This window comes from Mus caroli, chromosome 9, assembly GCF_900094665.2.
Source record: "Mus caroli chromosome 9, CAROLI_EIJ_v1.1, whole genome shotgun sequence".
Lineage (NCBI taxonomy): Eukaryota > Metazoa > Chordata > Mammalia > Rodentia > Muridae > Mus > Mus caroli.
In genome coordinates this window covers 44,807,949-44,815,061 of record NC_034578.1, presented here as the reverse complement: position 1 = coordinate 44,815,061, position 7,113 = coordinate 44,807,949, and the positions used below count along the sequence as shown (strand labels likewise).

General features: G+C 45.1%; 1 pseudogene; it reads left to right on the top strand.

Moving 5' to 3' along the window:
• The first annotated feature begins 5,715 nt into the window (after positions 1 to 5,715).
• On the top strand, positions 5,716 to 5,997 carry LOC110301070 (annotated as a pseudogene).
• The last annotated feature ends 1,116 nt before the right edge of the window (positions 5,998 to 7,113 follow it).

Sequence of the window (7,113 nt, the reverse complement as noted above, 5' to 3'; positions counted from 1 at the left end):
GAGAGAGAGAGAGAGAGAGAGAGAGAGAGAGAGAGAGAGAAAGAGAGAGAGAGAAGCTGGGATTAGATCAGTGGTTTCCAAGCTTCCTAATGTTGAAACCCTTTAAGACTTCATGTTGTGGTAATCTTTATAAAATTATTTTGTTACTTCAAAACTGTAATTTTGTTGCTGTTATGAATCATAATGTCACTATCTGGTATCTGTAAAAGGGTCACTTGATTCCCTCCATCCCCAAGAGATCATGATATACAAGTTGAGAACCACTAGATCAGATGGTCTGGGCTCTTGGATAGAGAAGCCATAACAGCCAAGAAACTCAGCATGTTTATTATATACAATTGAACAGGGAGGGAAGTTATTGCATACAGCTAAACAAAAATGTGGGGTTTATGGTACACAACTAAACAAGGAAGCACCTTTAACTATTCCTGATAGGAGCAATCTCTGTAGTGGATCAGTCTTTAGGCAGTAAACATGAAGGAGAGAAAGCAGCAGTGGCATTTCCTGCATACACTGTCAACATTTGTACTTGGACCTGAAGGTTTTGCCATCCCTCTGAGTGTCACTCAGGTAAGACTTTGCCACTCCTGTGAGGCTGAAGCACTTGGATCCTTGGCATGGTCATTTCCATGACAACCAATACATATTCTCTCAGGACTTTACTTGCTCCCTGCAGGACTACAGGGCTTGGGGAAAATCTTAGGGAGTGAAGTCGTGGCTATCTATCTGGTTTCTTCCTGTCTCTGGCATCACAGCAACAATGTGAAGTGGCTAGGATGCTCAAGTAGAGGTTTAGGGAAAGCTGGAACTCTTACCGAATTCAGAAGCAAAGCATCAGTGACTGGGCGGAATTACTGGAGCATACCCATTTGTTCATTTTAGGGACATGGTATTATGATTCAGGCTAGCCTTGAAGTTGTGATCCTCCAACCCCAGCCTCCTGAGTTCTAGTAATACAAATAAAATACCACTGTATCCACTTTTGAGCCTCAAATTTTCTACCTATAAAATGAGTGCATGATATGTACCTTGTAGGTTTACTCTAAAGATCAAAATGAGTCCGTATTTATAATACATTGCATGGGTTAAGATGTATAACAGATAGTAAATAAAAACAATTATGGCTTTGCTCTCAGAAGGCCTTGTTACTAGTGGCTGATGTAGTACCCAGAGACAAAGCCTAGTCCTTTACGGTCTCTTCCCAACTAAGAGACCAACAAGTTATCTCAGAGGCATCACAGGAACCCACCTGAGAGAGATGAATCCTGTTTCCAAGGGGGAACTGCAAGCTTTGACAAAGCAGGGAAATCCTATGCAGAGGAGATCAGCTCACGAGGCCCTCCCATGAGAAGAAGTCTGTGAATGAATACGAGTCTGGGGATGAGAATATGGAGACAGAAGAGACACTCCAATCACAGAACTCCAATCTGGAACCAGGAAGCTGGGATCCACAGTCTACACTCCCTGAGCCCCATGGGTTCTTGTTCTCTCCCTTGCCTGGCTCTTAGCTTTTACATTCTTTACAATGAAAAGCCCTTCTCTGCTCCTTTCAGAGTCCCACTGAGGACCTATAACCAGTGAGCCCGGAGAGAATATGTTTATGTCTCTAAACCAAAAATACCCTGGAGTGTCACCTGTCACATCTCACCCACATTCACTTGTTCCTCTCCATAGAAATCAGACAGCAGCACAGAGCACCCCACCAGAAACTGAAGCACCCCCTTCCTCTCTGCAAGTCCCCACTGCTCCTGAGGCCTCCCAGAATCGGGGGCTTCCACCCCAACACATTCAGTGGATGACACATTCTTTTGCTCTCTCCCATGCATCTCATTTCTTTCTGATGACCTATCTCCCCAAGCCCTGCTCTCCATCTATGATCCCAGAGGCCCCAAATGCCTCTCCCCTTCTGGCCAACAGCATCCAAGACCCTGGGCATTTGTTTTCTCACTGCACGGGGCTACACACTGATACATTTGTACCACAGGAAGCAGAAAACTAGTTTAACATCTCATTTATTTCATAGATGAGAAAGTAATTCCCTGCTGAATGATTGTCCCGAACCAACAATTCAGAGAGGAGGAATTTACTGGGCTGCCGAGGACCAGGGTGCATTACTGTCACGCCGTTATACAAGGGAGCTGGAACCTTTTTTCTTTCTCTCCTGTTAGCCTGAAGAGAAAAGCCATTAAATATGATTAAGGTTAAGAGATTGCTAAAATTACAAACAGCCGCCATTCAATTATTTTGCTCTATAAAATGCAGCGCAGATTGGAGTTATTTCTCTGAAATGTGTTTTTAGAAAATAACATAACACAACTAATGTGGTCTGATCTAGCAAATCAGGTTCCAGATACCACTTCTAATGCAAAGCTAAAAGGCTCATAATTTAACTCAAACTTTGTAACTTAAGGTCGTCAGGTTTTTACTTTATAGAAAAGCTTTATAAAGAGAAAAAAAAATCAATAACATCCCAAGTTTAAAGTCATCCACAGCCAGAGAGTCAATCAATGTTATCACTCATTGAGGGATAGACAGAGGCTTAATGCACACGTGTGTGCATGCATGTTCTGGTGTGTGAAGGTGATCATTCACATGCGTGCAGTTGCATGGGGATGCCTGAGGGTGTCATCCTCGGGAATGCCCATGCACCTCTTTTGAGATGGGGTCTCTCATTGGCCCAGAGTTCCCCAGTCAGGCCCTGGGATCCTTCTGTGTCCACTTCCATGTCCTCAGTGGTGAGTGTGCATAAGCGCATGCCGCCATGTCCAGCACTTTTCCCTGGGTGCTGGGAACCACGGTCCTCATGCTTGCAAGACAAGTGCTTTTCCAACTGAGTCGCTCCCAGCACTGAGCAGAATGTGCTTTGTTTTCTGTTCTCTAATTTAAAGATAAAAGAAATAGCACCCGTGTGGGCCTAAACACTGGAAGTAAATCTCTGGGTTGTTTTTTTTTTCCTTTCGGTTCCTAGGACAGAAGCTGAGTACTAAGACATGAGTTTCAAAGGTGGTAGAAAATGGAAAAATAACTCCTCTAAGCCTATGCAACCCACATGGCCCCAGGGACCTCCCCTGGTGCCAGGAAGAGAAGCCCAGGCACTTACTCTCCTGCCCTTGGCCTCACGGTTCACAAGGCAGATGACTTAATCTCAGCTTAGGACGAATAAAAAGCTCAACTGCATTGAAATGAATTTTCTGTCCAGTTTGTGCTGAAAGTAAAAATAACTGGAAATCCAGACAAACCTCTATGCAGATATATTAGTGGCTGGAGATTTCTGGTTATTACGGTTAATAAAACACCAGAATTACATTATGCTCTGTTCACAGGCTCTAGCCCAGGACTCACAATCCCTCTAGACAGAAGAGAAGCCATTTATGAGCATAAACTTTGTACACAAGCTAAACACATAAAGCCATGTATTAGAATTGGACAAAAAAAAACATTGCAAGCTAAATAGAAGCCAGCTAAATGCCAAATCCCCTGGGGCTGCAGAGATGAGGGCTGTTCCCAGGACGCATAGGTGGATTTTTCTCTTGGCCACTCCAGCCAGTAAGATTACCCATAAGGAACCTCATCGGCTCCTGTGCTTCAGATCATATCTTCAAAGGAGTGTTACTCAGACCTCAAATCGCAATGCCTTGGGAACCCACAGAGCTCTGCAAAATGGAGCGGAGACTTGGAAAGGCAGAAATATGCAAAAGAGAAGGCATGGGGAAGAGGCACAGAACTGTTTTGTACCAGCCCGGCTCCAGTGGTTGTCACGCTGCTGCTGTCTACAGTTGAGCCAGAAGCATGTGGTTAGACAAAGGGTTTCATCTGACTTCTGGATAGGTGGACATGAAAAGAAAGCAGGAATTAATATTTTACATTAGGAGTGTCCCTGAAAATCTATGATAGATAACCGGTAGGGATAGTGTGAGGACACACCTTTCTGTCTCCTCCCAGTTCCACGTGCTTCCCTGCAAACCCTTCCTGCTCATCTAGCGAACTTCCCACTTTCAGTCAGCAAGGGGTATTGAACACCTACAGTCTGTGTCAGACTTTGTGCTACGAGTTGAGTTCCTGCACTCAGGGAAGCCTTATTCGATGAGGGAGGGGTGCATATGGGCAAATAATTATAAATCAATCAATCTGGTGGACGACAGAAGAGGCATGTAAGAGGGGAGAGGCAAGGTAGGCTGACCCCCTCCCATGGAGTCAGGGGGAGCTTCACAGAAGAGGGAGAAGTTCAACCTGGTCTGGAGTACAGACTGTTAGCCAGGTAGGGAGCTCAAAAAGACAAAGAGGGTAGTCCAGTCTGAGGGCAGAGTCTATATAGAAGCAATACAGATGCAGGTGCTAATAGCATGTCAAGACCCTGATGTGATGCGCAGCATGGCTAGACTATGGAATGAAAAGGGGTATGCCAGGAGAAAAAGAAATTCAGGAAAACAGGCCAAACCAGGAAAGCCCTTGTATGCCACACTAAAGAGGATGGAGACTCACTGAAAGTCTTCCCACCAAGCAACAGCAGATGTGATTCTGAGGAAGATAGCTGTCGTGGTAATATGGGGGACTGAGGTAGATGAGGAAGACAATGGCAGGGAGAGCAGGCAGGAGGCTGAGAGGCAATAATGCCAGGAAGGAATGTCAAGTCTGAGCTAAGGCTGTGGCTGCAGAGCCCATTCGGGAGTGATTGATTTAAGAGGTATTTAGACAGTAGAAGCCGGAGCACTTGACGTTGATTGAACGAGAGCAATAAGGAAGGGAGAATGTGAGAACGAATCTGCAGCACAGGTACCCAGCAGGCATTCTGGAAATCAGGGGCTGAGACTCAAGAAAGTACTGGAGACCTTGGGGACACTGCATCCTCTGCTCAAGGTCACAGAGAGATGAAACTGCCTTATTTCCCTGACGACAGCCATGATACAAATGACCCTTTGCCAATGGCTCAAAATCCCTACCCCCAAATCAAAGCAGAGATTGCTTCAGAGTGAAAAAGAAACAATACAATGGGAAACACAGAGGCTTCCTGTCAACTAACATGTCCTGGCTTTAAGATGAGGCTGTTACTTGAACCACGGGTAGTTTACTGAATCAAGATGGTGTTGATTAAAACAAGTTATGTCCCATGGAAGTTCAAACATGGAAGACTGGACAAGACAGCTCAGTCAGTTAGTCCAAGCACTAGAATCGATGTTAAAAAGACAGATTCCATGGAGTGCTGGGGAGGAAGAGACAGAAGGCTCCCCAGAGTTCTCTGGCCTACAGTGTTAGATTACTTAACAAGTCCCAGTGAAAGACCTTGTCTCAAAAAGCAAAGTAGATGGCTCCCGTCATCTTTATACCTATAATTAAACTCTGGTCTACACTTGTGCACACATCACATGAACACACACATATGTGTGCACACACACATATGTGTGCGTGCACACATGCAGACATGCAGACATATATCTTTCCATAGGAAGATGTACACCTGTACATAAACCTGCTCATATAGGAACATGTACATACACACAAGTGCAAACATAGACCACGGTGCTAGGGCCAAGGACAAGACTAGATATCAGATACCCCACAAATCAATACAGGACACAATTTGACCAGGCTAGTACAAGAGAACAGAAAAATGTAGTTAAAGAGAATTTGAATGGTAGAATGATGGAGGAGTGGGTGCCAGGATCTTGCTGTGTTTCTGCCTGTCTCTTCCTCGCTTGAGCTTCAGCACAGTCCGAGATGGCCGGCGGTAAGGCTGGAAAGGACTCTGGAAAGGCCAACACAAAGGTGGTTTCCAACTTGCAGCAGCAGTTCCCTGTGGGCTGTATTCATCAACAACTGACATCTAAGACCACCAGCCATGGACCCCCACCCCACCCCCACCCCCGTCACTTGCAACTCGCTATACGTGGAGATGAAGAGTTGGACTCTGGTCAAGGCTCTGATTGCTGGTGGTGGCGGTGACATCCCACACGGCTACAATTGCTGATCGGGAAGAAGGAACAACAGAAGACCGTCTAAGGATGCCTGGATTCCTGATTATCTCAGGACTCTCAATATTCCTAACAGCTGTCCAGTGTTGGTGATTCCAGTGGACTATGTCTCTGAGAAAAACACAATTTTGCCTTTTTGTAATTCTATTNGAGCAAGTTGGAGGCTTAATTAGCCTTCCAACCAACCAAATTTCTGCATTCCAGTCTTAACCATATTTAAGTGTTACTGTGGCTTCAAAGAAGCTATTGATTCTGAAGTAGTGGGTTTTGATTGAGTTGACTATTTTTGTTATTTTTTTCCTTAACTGTTTGGATTTTAATTGTGATGCAGAAGTTATAGTAACAAACGTCTGGTTTTGTACAGGCACTATTTCCACTCTGGTGAACAAGCTCAGTAAAGGTCATATCCCAAACTAAAAGAAAAAAAAAAGTGGCTGGGGGTATTCAGCCACATGCCCCAGTAAAATGTTCTGGATTCTTCTGTACTTGTCAACAGATTCATCAGGAAATTCTTCTGCCCCGGATATTAAGCCTCCTTCTATAGAGCTGGAACCAGCTAACTGGGATGAGGCCAGCATTCGGTCACTAAAGCATTGCACGAGAGGGTTGTCACTTAGGACGATCCAGCAGAAGACAGAATGCTCTCCTGGAGTCTGTAAAGAAAGGGAGAGGAAGAGGTGGCCCAGCCAGCAAGTGCCCTGGCAATGCTTTTGACGCCAGGGCTCTCAGGAACACACCATAAAGATGCCTTAGATTCTTCTAGGCTTGGCAAATATTTGAGGAAGTCCTGAAGGCGTATTTCTATATGAACTCCGCTGGGCCTCAAGGCACACTCGTATAATGAGGCTATTCTTATATCAATGGGCCATCCAGGTACTCCTGCTCCAAAGGCAGCTGGGTCCAGCATCAGGACCCACAAAGTGAGAGTCAGGTCACACCTCTCCCCGGGAAGGAAAAAGAAAAAGAAAAGATGTTCTCAGGTTGCCAAGGCTTCTGTTGTGTAATGTTGTGGCAGGCGAAGCTGGGGCTTCTTTATATACTTAATCATGTTCCATTTCCAGCTGACACAACTCAACACTGTATGACACAGCACCACTTAATAAGACTCACTCTCAACTTCAGAAGAGGGATGATGAAGCTGGGG